We start from the raw sequence: 17,476 nt of genomic DNA on the forward strand, positions 1-17,476 counted from the left end.
GCTTCTTTTATGTCCATGCATTTTTTCATGCAGGCTCTCGTGTTTCTGTGACTTCTTATGTCTCTTCTAAGTAGGGTCTCATTCACACCTTCTAACCATTCTAATTGTAATATATTTTAGCAATTCAATTATAATTACTGTAACAAATATCAAAAGTGAAAAAGGTCAGAGGCTTCTTTTTTTAAGTATTTTAAGTCATGATAAAATTAAAAAAAAAACTTTTTAAATGAAAATGAAAATCGCAGAAGCATAGTGAGAATACAGAAAAACAGAAGTGAATTTTTCTCGCGGGTAATTTTCAAGTAGATAAAGTTGAACTTCTTTGCATCGAAATAAAACAAGATTCAATAGATTTGACATTGCAACCATTACCCATGTAACTCTGAAATCGGTGTAAAGATTACATTTGGTTTTTTCTGTGAACTTCTAATATATTTATTTTAAAAATATTAGTTTCCCATTATATTTGGACAACAAAATTAAATTATTCATTATTATTTTTGTTTTAATACAATTTAAAAGATTTAAAATTCATCTTCAAGAACTTCATATATTATAAATTAAACATATAATTTCGTTTCACACTTATGTGTTTATAAAATTTAAATGATAAAACGAACCCATTCAAACACAACAAGAAAAAAAAACATATCGTCGGAAATATAAACTATTATTAATAATAACTTTAATTATAAATATCCTCTTTGTGTTATTCCTATCCAATAATGTGCACTAAACATTTAAAAAATATTTAACAATACCTTCTGCCTGACATCACAATTTAATGAGATATTTGTAAATAGCAATTTTCTTCGTCACTGAAGGAAGAAAACGTTTAAGCAATATATGAAAGAAACAATGAGAGAATTGCATATGACATCGGATTTTTTTTATGGGAAAGGAATCAATCGAACCGTGGTTTATTGAGCGCTCGTCTGCATTTTTCGAAGATTGAACCGAAGATCGTGAGTAACATGACATTACGTAACCCATAAGACGTGTTTCAGGTTATAAGTGTGCACGCGCGTGTTTTTCAAATAAACTCAAAGCCACATGCAAATATCAACGTTGTGTATACACCATGCGAGACACAACTAGATAAGAATTCAGTATTCACTTCGTAAAGTCGCCAAGATATTCACCCCCTGGGTCAACATTATTTTTACCCACAACGCACATCTCAGAATGCACAATAAAAAAATGTGTGTACACTCAGAGAAATGTGCTTTTATGATAAAAGGACGCGTTTCACACACAAAAGAAATTTCCTCTCAACTTTAACCAGTTTTCCTCTGAATATATTATACCAGTTTTCAAGCATTCCAGTGAAGGAGATTTTTATGAGTAATGATATTATTCTTATGCCTAGTTTGTCTTAGAGAAAACCCCTTGGGGCCATTCACAAAATATGTGATACATTTTTTAGGAAGCTCTGACCCCCCCCCCCTGCATTATACCTTTTCCATCGGTCTTAACATGGAGAATGATACTTCGGCAGACCCCCACCCACCCCTAAACGTATCATATATTTTGTGCATGACCCCTTCTCAAAAAACGAATTGTCAAAAAAGAAAAAAAATGAGAAAGTACATTCGAGATTTAATGGAGCTCTATGTAGATATTCCAATAAACAAAATTTCTAAAAGATTAATATTGTTTAATGCAGATTATCAAAAATTCATTTTGATCTTCAAATTTCACCTGCGAGAAAAAAAAAACACCGGCAACACATGAACGAAGGCTGAGTACATTGAAGACGAATGCACACGAATGCCGCATGGTACATACATGGTTGTAAAAAATCAAGAGTTTTAAAACGGCGTAAAATCCTACAATTTTAATTTCGAATATCTGTTTTAAAGACAATAAAAAGTAAGGATGTTTTTGACATAGGTTAGGAGCATGAGTCATTTTCACCTCAGGACAAAATTGAAGCTTTAGAAATTAAATTAACACATGAAATATTGAATTCTAAAATAGTGATACTTATACCTACACTCAAAATTATATGCAAAATACACTGGAGCGTTGAATTATTAATAAAAGTTGACAAAAACTTGAAAAATTATTGACAAGCAAACATAATCAATGCTTGGAATATCGAAAATCCGATATTTCTAATTCCAGGTACCAGTTTATAGTCCAAATAAATTGCCCATCGATTAAATAAAAACTTTTGCCAATTATAGTAAACTAAATTCTGACTCAACATTTAAAACATTGCACAACAATTTTATTGAACGTACTATGTATGAAGATAATGAAATTCAATTTATAATTTAAATAAAAACCAATATTTACCTATATTTTAAAAAATCAAGTATACTATCAACACTTTGGAGGTTATGATTACCGGCTTATATGATCAGGGTCAGACTGCCTGATTTCAAATGAAATCGGTCATTAATGGACTAATTTTCCCTTTCCTTTCTCATAAATATATTTCTTTATTTGTTTAACGTAATCAAAAAGTCATAACGGATTGTAATAACGGAAGCTAGCATGCTATTAAATCAAGATTTTTAATCATTGCGTTTAGCTTTAAATGCGGGTCGGAACAGGTGTACGGAAGTGTCGTCGCTATTCTTGCCTCTTCGTCACGTGCTACGGTAATCCTAAAATTACGAAGGGGTTACTGGAAGGAAGCAAAGGGTTTGAGGTTGGGGCTTTTGGGTTGGTGAGAAATGTGAAAAGAGATTATGTCCGTACACTCTGGATTCGCTCTATCGTTGGTCGTTGGTCACGAAGCAACTACCCCGCGAGAGAAACTTTTGCACCCTCTTGTTCCCTCGCTTCCCTTCCCCGCTTCCTTCCTTTATCCTTTTTCCCTCCGAAAGACCTCCATCTACCCTCTGCAAATTATGGCTTGCCGATCCAAGTAATTCTATGAGTTAGCGCATTGCGGGACTGTCTACTGTCTAGCGCGCCAAGCATCGATTTGTAGGAGACTGTAATTAACAAATTTCCATCACCAATTCTACTGTACTGGAAACTACGTAATTTGTACCCCTGACAAAGCGTTCCATCGAAAAAGTTTCGAGCGATGCATGGGTCACCGAGGACCCATTGCGCGAGTTCACTTTCAACGTCTAAGTTAACTTTCGAACCGTTATCGACCTATCTGCTATCTTCGATTTGTGTCCTCTTTTTCTGATAGAGTTTACTTGAACTTTCCTCCATTGGGATTAAAATGATAACCAAAAAATCGAAAATCAGGATTATTTAATGGTTACACAATTTTGTTCAAATTTGCAATAGGATTTCGTATGTTCTTTAAATATATTGCTTATTTCAAATCAAGTAGATATCATGCAATAACAACCCCTTCCTTTTAACCCTTCCACTCATCTGGCCACCCCTTTCCTCATTCTACTTTTTCCCCTCTCACCATGATCTATCAGTCCATCGGCTAATCACCGCGCCAATCACCTTTTTCACTTCCCCTCATCAATAAGTTCTTTCCGGCTTCTCCACTACGACTTTCTATTTTTCCCTAGACTTTCGTTGCCCCTTTATTCACTCATAATTTCTTTCCTTCACCTTCCATTCTCTAACCCCAACCTTATCATGCCACTTATACGTTGTTCCTCTTCTTCACCAATACCCTTCTTTCTCTCAAACCCTTACTCATACCACTACTGGTCATTAACAGTAGAAAAGAAAAAGGGAGAAAAGGAAAGGGGTGAGGGGCTATGTACCATGACACAGACCCTCACCCCTTTCCTTTTCACCCATTTAATCCTCCGCTTCCTTTATGTCTACACCGCACTCACGCATCCGGCTCCTTCTTCCCCCTACCTATCCTACTGCTGCCTTACATCAAGCATAGATTTTTAAAAGACTGTAATTAACAAATTTCCATCGCCAATTCGGCTGAACTTGGAACTACGTAATGCATACCCATGACAAAGTGTCCATCAAAAAAGTTCCGAGCGATGCATGGGTCACTGAGGACCCATTGGACAATTCATCCCGAATTTCGTGACGACGAGACACTTCGTTAAATGTCTAAGCCAACTTTGTGACCGTTATCGACCAATCGGCTATCTTCGATTTGTGCCCTGTCATTCTGATAGACTTCTCTTGAACTTCTTTCAATTTGGATGCAAAATGCATTACTAAAAAAATCGAAAATTAGAATTATTTAAAAATTACACCATTTTTCAAATCTGCGATAGGGTTAAGTATCCTATATAAATCTATTATATCAAATCAAATATAGCAGCTAATAACAACCCTGTCTCCTTATCCATTCACTCTCTCCCTTTATTCCTTAAACTGATCCCTCTCCCTCACCAATGCCTCTTACCTCTTAACAAAATGAGTTTCAAAATTACTTTCATTTTTCAGACTTAACACTCTTTTCTCTATACTTTTCTTTCCCCTTTCTCCAATAATCCTCTTTTTTCTCCTTGTTTTAAAGAAACTTTCCCTTTTTCCTCATTATCTTATTTTTTCGCTTGTCTGTGAGCAGAATTAATCGAACCGAATAAGAGAAACCATCTATTTTTTAGTTGAAGTCTACTATTATATTTTTAGTTCGGAATTCATCTCCTCTTTCAGGAATCCTATTAGTTGGTTAAAAATATAAATATTTTGTTAATAATTTATATTTTTTGTTAGAAAGTAATCTTTTTCAATTAAAAATTCAATTATCTAGTCGAAAAGTAAACTAATTTGTTAAAAATTCATTTTTTTGTTTGTTGATGATTAATTTTCTTTGGCTGAAAATTTGAGTATTCCATTTTTAGAAAATTAATTTCTTGGTTAAAAAAATTTATCTTTTGGGTTGAATGGTGAACTCGGTCCTTCAAAATTCAATTCTTTGAAGATTCATAATTTTACTCGAAAACTCAGCTCTTTATTCAAAATTTAACTACTTTTTTAAAAAAAATTTGTGTTTCTTGTTTTTTTAAGAATTAAATTCGTTAATAAAGATGTAACTAGTCTATTGTTGGTTGCAGTTTAGTATTTATTAATAAATATTGATATTCACTTGTTAACAAATCAACTTTTTGGTTGAAAATTATTGCACTTCGTGGTAAAAACGTACTTTTTGGTTGAATTCTACGTCTTTTTATTTCAAATAAAAATCTGTTTTGATACAAAATTAAATATTACATATTTCAGTAAGACCTCTTTTTGCTTGAAAATTCGACAATTTAGTAGAAAATTAATCTATTTTGTTGCACATGAACTTGTTTGGTTGAAAATTCTACTATTTTCTTTCAAATATTATATACTGTGACTTAAAATTTTGGGAAATTAAAGCGTTTTACATTAAATTAAAAATGGGTTTTCCAATAATTTTATTTGAACGAATTTATTCCCCCATTAAACCGAGAAATTAAAAAAAAATGTAAATTATTTTTTTAGGATTCCCGCTTCACGAATAAAAAAGAGATTTTCGAACAAAGCTAACACTTTCGTTAATATATATTTGCTAAAAATAGTACTTTTTAAAAACTGCGTGGGAAATTTTTTGTACTTTCTAATAAAAGACATTATATACAAGTTCGACGTTATAACCTTTGTAAAAAATCTAAATAGAATCATTCTGATTACAAGTGCTTTTTCATTTTGCAAAAATGTCAATCGTTTTTTAAAACAATTTTCCCGTTAAAATTTTAGATTTTTGAAAGTTATTTATCTAGTAGGTTCCTCATGATCTTTCTCTCTATGGCCACTGTTAAAAATCTTTCTTTATTAATAACAATTATATTTGATCAAATTGATTTAAACAACGTGCTCCTTTTATTGGCTTTTCATGAATCAGCCACAAATAAAGACTTGCATCTCTCTTAAATTTGCTCTTAATTCAAATTTTCTGTTAATTACAGCATTATATACAAATAATTGCAAAATAATGTTTAATGTGTGCCGGCCGTCATTTTACAGTTATTATGACTGAGAAAAATAATTTATCTAACCAGAAATAGTAATGATTAATTTAACCCCTCTCCTGTTGATGTAAGCAGGAACAATGGTTGCAAAATAGTTACTATTTTCTCCACTTCCCAGAGGTTCCCGCAATATTTATGTAGTCAACATGACGAATTGACTATATACTACTTGTAACCATAATTAAAAAAGAATTTACCATAATAAAGAAAGAAATTACCACAATAAAGAAAGAAGTTAGCATTACTAAAAAAAATGGTTAGATTAACCTTTTCTTTTTAGAAATGATGACTACTTTTATCGACTATTGTTCTTTAGAAGACGGTTTACCAGGGATTTTTTTTCAACAACTTTTTTACAACTACGGCTCAATACCTGAAAATAAGGGTTTCTGCCCAGGGTTTACATTTTTTTAAGAAGCGCTCCACTAATCAAATCCAAAAAATTGTCTTCTGTACATAGTTTGTAACTTTGAAAACACTACAAAAAATAGGATCGTCTAGATTAAAAAAAAATCCTTTAGAGTACTGGAGAAGATTTTACAAATATTCTGGCAAACAATGGAGAATATTGCTGAATATTATTAAAAAAATTTTTAATTTATATTTGATGATAATAAAAATACAAAAAGAGAAGGAAGAAGATTTTTTCGTTGCCTTCTGATTTTTCTCTCCTCTTTTTTTTTCTTTTGTCTAACAAAATTTTTTCTTTTTAAAGATTTTCTTCTTTGTAAACAGGGTCTTTTAAATTAAAATAGGAACATTTTATGTAGTTGTCCAAATTTCGTCGTTGGAGTCTTAGTTTTATACTGAGTAATTCTATACATTAAATCTGTAAAAACTCTAACAAACAGATAAAATATTAAATATTTATTGATCTAAACAATTTAGGAACTTATTTTATTGTAAATTAAGTGAAACTACATACTTTCAAATTTTAATTCGGATAGTAAGATTGTAGAATTTTTTTCATGAAGTCGAGCAAATTTTCAGAATGTTTAATTATCAAAAAAATGTTATAACGAACGGCATGTGTCAGTAGCAAATTGGAAATTTCAAATCAGTTTTCAATCCAATTAAAAAAGAGACACATATCTCTGTAGAATTATTCGATGTTTTTTCAGTGCAATCCCATTGAATGAAATTGAGAGAATGTAACAATTTCTCTCCATGATTCCCTCTAACAAAAAATGACAACCGTGAATTGTAACTTCGTCGAATATTGTTCAATACGGGTCTGTGGCCTGGAGGAAAATATATCTGGGTTCACATTTTTATGAAATGCCCATTTTAAAAGAAAATGAAAAAATTTCGAAAAGATTTCAGATTTTATAGATTATGCAGTTACTCAAAGACAGAAAAAAATTAAACAAACCTACGTATTATACCTCACTTTAAGCTTAAATCATAAATTAGAAATTCCATTAATAATTTGTTTTAATAAGGACTGTTGTAAAAAAAACATCTTGCAGCATATTCCTTTTAAAAAATTAACAAAATTAACTTTGCGTAGAAAAATTTTAAATTTAAAAATAAGAGGTCATACTAACTGTTACTAAAAGTATGTCGGCTGTTCTTTAATAATTGATTTAAAAAATGAGTAATGACAGAAACCTTTCTTCTACAAGTAGTAGGGTCATCCACAAAATTAATTTTTACATGTAGTTCAATTTTTTATAAACTTTCATTCACAAATAATTTACATGATAAATTAAAACATGATTTTGTTAATGCGATAATTTGTAATATTAAATTAAAAAGTGACAAAGCATCGCCCGGAATGATCGATTTTTTAAATAAAGTCATGGGGTGTCCTCATAGCACATAACACGTAATGTGACGTCATATGCCTGGATGCGTTAACGCCAGTTCAGGTCATATAATTTTCATCATTTTTAGTATCAATCCACATTGAAGGTTTACAACATTTCAAATTCTTCCATTTTGACCGATAAAAATGACATCGCAGGTCTTAGCAATGAGGAAAGAAATAGACGTAGAAATGATTATAGACGCGAAAACAGGATACTTAAACGATTAGTTAAAGAAAGTAAAGATACAATTAGAACAGAAGAAGAGATAAAAATACAAAATGACTTTGAAGGAAGCAGGAAACTACTTTATAAAAAAATGAAAGGAAACGAAAGTACAGAAATTGCTAACATGAGAAATAGTAGGGGGAAATGGTATATGATGCAGACGGAATACTAGAGGCTTTCAGAGACTATTTTAGGAGACAATTCTGAGATGGAGCTATAGGACATCACAACTGCGATGTTGAACACGATGCGATGGAAAACTCAATTGAAAAAGTCTGTGTCACTGAAGTTAGGGATATAATTAAGAATTTGAAAAACGGTAAGGCTACCGGGGTAGAAGGTATTAACGCTGAAATGCTTAAACACGGTGGCGCGTGCATACCACATAGATTGTGCAAATTGATAAATTTATGTTGCGAGATGGGAGACGTCCCAGACGATTGGAAAGAAGCGATTATCGTACCAATATACAAGAGAAAGGGAGATAAAAGCGAGTGCAATAATTACATAGGTATTAGCTTATTAAGCACCGTAAGTAAAATATATTCAAAAATACTTATTCGTAGGGTAATGAAAATAACAGAAGCAAAGATTTGGGAAGTCCAAAGTGGGTTAATGCCAGGAAGGTCAGTACGGATCAAATATTTAGCTTAAGGCAAATAACAGAAAAAAGTTTGAGAGTAGGAAAAAAAGTTTTCTGCGCATTTGTTGACCTAGAAAAAGCTTTTGACAAAGTAGATAGAAGTAAACTTTGGGATGTCCTGAAAGAGTATGGAGTCAATGGATAGATCTTACAAGCTATAAAAACATTATTTACAGGTAGCAAAGCGAGTGTAAGTGTGAATGGGAAACTGAGTGACTGTTTCGATATTATTCAAGGAGTTGGACAAGGATGCGTTATGTATTCATGGTTATTTCTATTATTTGTGGAAAAGTGTTTAAGAATGGCTCTCTTCAACGAAGAGGGTGTGGATCTCAAAACAATAAGAGTACGTGGGTTAGCGTTCGCAGATGATAAGGTTGCTATGGCAGAGTCTATCGAAGACCTACAAAGAATGTTGAATAAACTAGATGCAAGCATGAAGAGCATGGGCCTCAAAATTAACGCTAATAAAACAAATACTATGGTGTTCGAAGAAAAGAGTGAGAAAACACTATGCAATATTTTATTAAATGATGAAAGAATTAAACAAGTTGATAAGTTCGTATACCTTGGTAGCTTATTTACTAGGCACGGGAAGATAGATGAGGAATTAGATAGACGAATAAATGAAGGTAAGAAGGTTATTGGTAGAGCAGGTCCCCTTATCAGAAGTAAAAATATATCAAATAAAGCTAAAATGGCAATACATAATTCTATATTTGTACCGACTGTACTATACGATAGCGAGACATGGACTTATCAAGAAAAAGATAAGAGTAAAATTAACGCAATTCACATGAGATTCATGCGCATAATATGCGGGAAACCCCTGATGGACAAAGTAAGTAACGAGATAATTTTAAAAGAATGTGGTGCAGAAGTGACGCTAGTAGACACATGGGAAAGAAATCGGTTAAGATGGTTCGGGCATGTTTAGAGAATGCTAAATGAACGACTAACGAAACAAGTGTGTCAAGGTAAAGTAAATGGCAGCGTGCCCAGAGGTAGACCGCGGAAAGAATGGTTAGAATGTGTGAATGAGACCCTAGTTAGAAGAGACATAAGAAGTCACAGAAACACGAGAGCCTGCATGAAAAAATGCATGGACATAAAAGAAGCTAGAGAAGTATGCCAGGACTGGAAAGTATGGCGACAAATAGTTAATAAAAAGAGTGTCAGTAGAGTGAATGACGCCTGAAACAAAGACCTTGACTACTAATGGACCCAAGTGAGGAACCTTACATAACGACTTCGTGAGGTTCTTCGCTTGGGGTGATTGCTAGAGAGATTGATCAGCAACCTGGGTCGGAGCAGTGTTGCGGAACGAACGTGTTATTTACTTAAATAGCACGAGAATTCTGCAGATAATACCGCGTGCAACGATTGATTACACTTTTAATATCAATTTAAGAGATGTAGTTTTTAAAATAAAAAATAAAATAGCACTAAAATAAAACTAATTTTGAAGATTAAATAATAATATATCCATTTGGTTTGATATGAATACGTAAATTTGAAGAAAAGAACCACAATTTTTTTCAGACAAGAAAAAATAATATTAAGTTCAAAAAGAACCTAATAAAATTGCTTTGTGCATCTGCTTTTAGTAAAAGTAATCGCGTTTGCCCGGATTTTTGACCGCAGGAGACGAAAACTCCAGAAAACAACCGAAAACCTCCTGCCGAGTCCAGCTGGTTTTTCGAAAGTCGTGTTTGAAGGCAGACATTCGACCCTCCCTCCGAATGCAAACAGCCCGTCGGTTTCCAGCCACTTACATAGACATTATTTATTTAAAAAATGGAAAAGTTCTTCCTGAAATAGTGAGGAAAATTTCACTTGCTGAAAGATCTTCATTTTTTATTCATTTAAATTCCTTTCATTATTCTTGCTCTGGTTCCTTGATTCTTCAAACTACTGCCTTTAAAACTGTTTCATTATTAACTCTCTTAGTTTTAATGCATTTTAGCGACATAAGCAAATAAAATTATTCGTACTTTTTTTGTCTATGACAGTTGATGGCAATGTCTATCATGATTACATTTTTAATATGAGAGAGTTTAGAACTCATACAATTTTTATAATATATTGAAAAGTCATCACTGTATCAATGACAAAATATTTCTGAATGCCCGTTTTAGAATGCTGTTTCATGAACGTATACAAAATGTTTTTCGAAAATTGATCAGAAAGACTAAAAATGTAAATATTCACTTTGCACCAGAAGAGTACCATCTGAATAAAATTGTAACATGTTAAAAAAGTATAAAATATAGGATGAATGGCTAATATAATTTATGTGATGGCATTGCTATTTTTGAAATAAATGTTTCAGCTTGAATTTTTTATATAATACTTTCTTAACTTGTTCATCATTTATCAATTTTATGAGTTCAAATGTTGTTCTATTCACCCCGTACTGGTTTCTCCTGCACCAGTTAATCATTTAAATTAGTCATAGCTTTCTATGTGTATAACATTAGTCGACACACAGAAAAAAACTAGGGTTTAAATTTTTTCAGGTTATTTTCTTACTAAATCATTTTGAAATTCAATTATTCCACTGTCTTGATCAATATTAAAACTAAAAAAAAAACAATTTAATTGCTTTCAATATTCGTATTGTTCAATATGATCCAATTATCACTGAATTTTGTTTCATTAAATTTTCACGCCGCTTCTTTGTTCAAATTGAAACTTTATTTTTCTCTGTGCGCCACAACCTCTCCACCATGGGTATCTGTATCCGCGCTTGTACCCTCTATTGTTCAGAACGTAGGTAACAGGTAAAATTGAATGAGATAATTAATGAAAGTTTAGATTCACCGTTCGTCGATTATCGCCGGATCAGTGCCGCATGCTCGTTAGACGTATCATTTTCGCATTTTTCACTCAACCTTGTCATGGTGGTTCCGCTCATGTGTGGAAAAACAGTGACATTAGTAGGGGTGGCATTTAGTTAGCGGAGAAAGACAAGAAACTCATTCACGACTCGAGCGACTTCTGTCGGTTCTCTCTCGTCTCCTCTCTTGTGGATAATTTGTACAAGTTTTTCGTTTCCCTCGTCGGTGCATTATTATATGCTCTCAGTACAAGTAATTAGGATGGACGTTGAGCAGTGAGCAGCACATACCAGTTAGCAGTTAATATCTACATGGTAACCAATCGTAATCAACGACTCTTCCTTGCTCCTTATTCCAATATCCAATTCACCATGAATTCCCATTCCCAACTTAAACTTTCTAACTAAACTCACAAACTTATAAAGTGTACTTCAAGGCCTATATTTCACCAAACTCCCTTAGCTTTCTTCCTTCCGTATTCAGCTATCCTCAACGGAAGCGACGACTATTTTTATTATTGATTAATGATTATTGCCATAAATGCATTTCTTGAACTTTTCGAATTTCCGGTACTCCGCCAATAGGGCTAAACCCCGGAGGTTGTAAGCTTCATGTGAAAATCATTTCTAACGAGTGTTCTCTCAAAGCACAATACATACGAGTCTCAAACTTGAGACAAACATTTTTCATGGCTTGAGTGAAATTTATCTGTAAAAATTTGCATATTTTGGTGCTTCTGTACTATACCCTTTAATCTGGGATTGGAAGTCTAAACTCACCAATCACGTTTAGTGTTGACACGCACGTTTTGCGACAGGCCAACGGAAAACGAGATTAGTGAGTTTGAAGTGCTAACCCCAGATTGGAAAGTATAGCAAGGAGGTGCCGATTTCTCATTTAGTTTTTTTGTTATATTTATGCAAAATAAAAATTCTAAAAAAATGGTGATCCGATTGGTTTCTTATTTCCCGGCTGTACAGTTACGATCATTAAAATTGACTCATTTCAATCTAAAGAGCAAAATAAATAACTTAAAAATCAATGAAAAAGTACATCATTCAAGGAGGACAACTTTATTTTGAAGATGATTTTATAAACATATAAAGTCAAACTCATGTGTAAACTAACACATTGATATTATAGAAAAAGGCGAGATACAATAACAGAATGAATCAATCGCATATTATTATATATTATTAGTAATTCTTTCATTTTTATTAATTTCTAAGTAAGTTTTTTTAACAATACTCAGTTAAACGATCTCGAAGATTCTTTTATTTACAAAGAAAAGCGGTTTTTATAACCCTTCAATCAGAGAAAAATTTGTCTTGAAACAAAAGCATCATCTTCTTGCCTATTTTGTTTTGGAACACATTATTTTTAAATATACAGAATTATTTGGCTGCAATATTAGGTGAGTTTATTCATATAAAAATTCTTTTTCACACAAAAGACATTTCCCTAAGTGTCCAGGAATTTATTTAAAGCCAAAAAAACAACCAAAATACAAAATATTCTATTGAAAAATTTAACAGATTTGTGAATGATAAAACATGTACCAGAGTCTCATGTTACCAATAACATGGTTTATATTCAGTGAATGTTACCGCAAAATATAATAACATGTAATAATAATTGATCACTTTACAGATAGTTACACATTTTATATTTACACTGCCATGCAAAATTTTTAGGCCACCTCTTTCTTTATGACTAAATAAATTCTCTTAATTTTAATTATACCAGAGCTTAACAAATTTATCTTTAAAAGGTTGATTGTTTTCGAAATTCTGCATAAAATAAGCCTAGGATGAAGCCAGTTTGTCTAGTTTTTAAGCAGATATTGAAAAAATAGTGTAAAATTCAATGTTTTTAAAAATTTTTAATAACATCCGAAATAGTCAACATTTTTCAATGTTCTTGGGCTCATTACCTCAAAATGTATATTTAACGTTTATTCTGAGTTGCCTACAGATAAGAATTTTTCAAATTTTTCCAACTTTTTTATTACAACTTCATGTTCTTGCAATTCGAAAAACCATTTTTCTAAATTTATACTCGTGAGCTGTTGTGATACAATGAAAAAATAGCTTCAAAATGAGCCAGAGAACATTGAAAAATTTTGATTATATCAGAAGTTATTGCAAATTTAAGAAAACGTGGAAATTTACACTATTTTTCAATATCTACTTAAAAACTAAACAAATTGGCTTCACCCTAGACTTATTTTATACAAAATTTCTAACAAAATCAACCTTTTAAAGAGAATTTTTTTTAACTTTGGTATAATTAAAATTAAGAGAATTTATTCTGTCATAAAAAAAGACGTGACTTAAAACTTTTTCACGGCAGTGTAATAATTCTGGATTTGAGTATTCTAAATTATTCGGTGAACATTTCTATTAGTTTTAAATTTAATAATTTTATATTTTAATATTTTAATTAAATTGGTAACATTTTTAGAGTTTTCAGTTTTCAAGCTAAACGCTAAATCTTCCATTTTTACTATTATTATTTTGAAATTAAAAGTCAAATAGCTGAACTTTGAAAAGTGTAATAAAAAAATAAGAAATATCACAATTTTTAGTGACTGAAATTTTGTTAATTTTTGAATGAAGTTCGGAGAAGAGATTTTCACATTTTGAATGTTTTCTACGTAAAATTATTTTTTTTTATTTCATAAGCTTTTAAGAATAATTTAATTTAAAAGTTTTATACTAAGAAATTGGTTAATTTTCAACATTAGACATGATGATGCCTTTATTTTTGATTCATAAAAAAATCAGTCTAATTTTAATGTTAAATTATAATTTTCAAAATTAAAATTCTTGAATTTCAGAAGCTTTGATTTTGAAAAATTAAATTTAAATATCAACTTCAAATTTTCAAATTTTAATTGCTTATTTTTTTATACTTTTAATTTAAAATAATAAGAAATAATACACTTTTTCAAAATCTTATCTAATGTAAAATTTATTTGTAACCTTTTCAATTAAAAATCGTTGAATATACTTTTTTTTAATTTAAACGGTTTTGATTTGAAATTATTTATTATTATTTCAAAAACTTTTTAAACATAATATTCAAAATTTTGTTTCGTAATGAATCCCTAAATCTTTTATATTATTATTGTTAAGAAAAAAAATCCAGAAACTAGAACGCACGCTCCGCGCGCGTGGATTTACCGATAGTAATTGATTGAAAAAAAAAGAAAGTCAGAATTGCAGCTTACATTTTTATTATTTTTCTCATTTAATGTTAGAAAGGATCCACACAAAGAAGAGGAATACGTCGGAACATATTAAGAGGTAATCTATCATTAAATTTTATATTTTATGTTTATAAAATTATGGCTATTTAAGGATATATGCATAATTTTAAAAACACTTCTCAACAAAAGATACCAATTTTTGTAAAAAAATATTTTTTATTGTTTATAATTTTTTGTTAAGATCTAATATTTACGTGGAAAATTGATATTGATGTCAAAACGAACAATATCGCCATGACCTACCACGAGATATCATCGTATTGGTCAGAAGAAAAAATGTATTCAATATTATAACAATTTCATTAAAATTAATATGAAGTCAACAATTCTATTCGTTTGACGCTAATTATTTTTGTAAACAAAGAAATATTTCTATAGTTAAAATGTTGCATTATTAAAGTATTGAGTTAGTCACTTATTATTAAATTAGTAAGCATTGTTAAAAAATGTTGTGATCCATCGTAAAAAAGAAATATTGTTTTTAGAGAAATAAATATTTAGTTTAAACTACTATTTTCATGAAATATATATTACAATGGAGAAAGTGTTCTGTTGTAAGAAATAACTATCTATTTAGCTTTAAATAAAAGTTTATTCGAAATATTGAAATAAAGTGAATTATTCGAGAAAGTGTAATATTTTCAAAAGAGGAAATATTTTTAAAAAATACTTGAGTATATTATGTTACAATTTGCACACTAGTCACATTATTTGTTGGTACAGTTATTTCAATTAATTATTTCTACTAAAAAAAAACGTATTGTGTTTACTAAAACCATTTTTTTGGTCAACAGAAATATTTCTTTTGATCTTGATATAAAATATGAGAATGATTCCTTCAAAATATTTTGTTAAGTAAATATCATTGTTTATACAGATAAAATATATATATTTTCATGTGTCCAAGCGAACAATCATATTTCGTCGCACTTCACAAATTACCTACAAGCCTAAACTCAGAAAAAAAAGAATTACATTTATCGGTTTGTGAAAACCAAATGCTATGAATTCAAATTATGATAATGAATCGTTTACATTTTTATAAACAACGTTTCAAATCATTTCTTATTTTTATTATGTGCATTATTCACTTAAGAATATAAAACGTTCACTCTAAACTCTAAAGCAACCAGTAATATAGAATTTTAATTAATGTTTCAAGAATCTTAATGTTATTATAATTATTGTATTTATAAAGATTGTGTACGACTTCATAATTTACAAGTTAAATAACTCAAATTTTTAGTCGGTAAGACTGTTTAAAAATAATTTATCATACAAAATTGTATATAAAAATTAAACAACTAACTTCATTATTTAAATCATTTACTATTTCATACTTTGGATACTGTGATAAGCCATGAAAATCCTCTGACAGACAAAATGATCGGCCGTTAATTTTTTTTCTCTTCAATCATTTTTTCGGATGACAATGTGTTTTCATAAAAAAGTAGAACAATGTAAAAATTTTAATTAAAAAAAAACATTTTGAACCAAAATTAAGTTGTTTTATACTAAACTTAAACTTGATTTGATAATTTTGAACTGGAATCAAATGAATTCTAGTTGCGATCCTTTCTGTTTGAAACATCCATACTCCATGATTCATCTAGTTTGAATTTTAGATTAAGAAATTTCCATGCTTTCCGTAACAATCAAAACTGCAAAATATTTTCAGGGAAAACATGGTTTTAATTATTTTCAGAGAAGAAAACTTAAAAATCTCACAAGTCTTCAATGGAATGACGATTTCCCAGAATATTTTAGATTTTGAAAAAATATTCTCCATATTTGTTAATTGATAACAGAAAATATTTAAAATGAAAATCATGGTTACGGTCACAGATTGTTTAAACTTCCAGAAATTAGTAACCGCGTAGCTTTTTGCGTTTTTTGTAACATTTCGTGAAATTTCCATTAATTCTTTTAAAAATTAGGTAGGATCGACACATTTCACACCAGAATTCGGAACATTGCGAAAGAGTTCGGATAAAAATTACAAAAATGTCCTCTTTGTCATAATTCTTTGAACAATTTGTTTTGTTTCTTTTTCTAAGAACCGAATAATCAAATCATTGCACCCCCATGTGGCGTCAAAATCGTTTTTAGAGATACAAAAAAAAAATTGGCTAATAAAAATTTCTAAGTGAGCTCTACAGTAACTGTCAACTGATATGATAGAAATAAATTTATGGTAATTGAGAGTTCTTTGTGAGGAGTTTTCCAATCGTGGAAGAGCATTTAGGCAACGTTCCCTGAAAGTGAATCAGCCTCAAATGTTGCTTTATTGGTGGAAAGTTGAAATAAAACTGAAATGAAAAAGAATGCGAGTGCTGGTATATCAATTGACGTTGTTGGAAATCAGTGTAGACCTCGGTTCGTTTGTAGCTGATAGATGACCGTCGAGGAGGAATGAAGTGACTCTCTAATTGACAAGTTGTCGCACAGCTTTGCTACATTTGATAGCAGTAACTCTCCCTGGTTTTGCTTCTGATTGCTACCATTTCCGTTTCTTTAATTACTTTTAACAGAATTAAAAACTAGAAATTAAATTATCCTGAAGGCTTTAAAATTTCTTTAAAGCTTTGTTTCATTGGATAATTTAAAAAAGGGAAAGTTAAATTAATAGGCCAATAATTCCCAAAAATTTCTAATCATGACTATGATGATATGGTTATTGATGGTAATGAACATTTTATTATGTAATCTATATCAGATACTCTTTGTTTAAACACTTTCAACATATTCACCCCAAAAATCGAAAACTTAAAAGTCCTTGAAGA

Source organism: Belonocnema kinseyi, chromosome 8 (genome assembly GCF_010883055.1).
Source record: "Belonocnema kinseyi isolate 2016_QV_RU_SX_M_011 chromosome 8, B_treatae_v1, whole genome shotgun sequence".
Lineage (NCBI taxonomy): Eukaryota > Metazoa > Arthropoda > Insecta > Hymenoptera > Cynipidae > Belonocnema > Belonocnema kinseyi.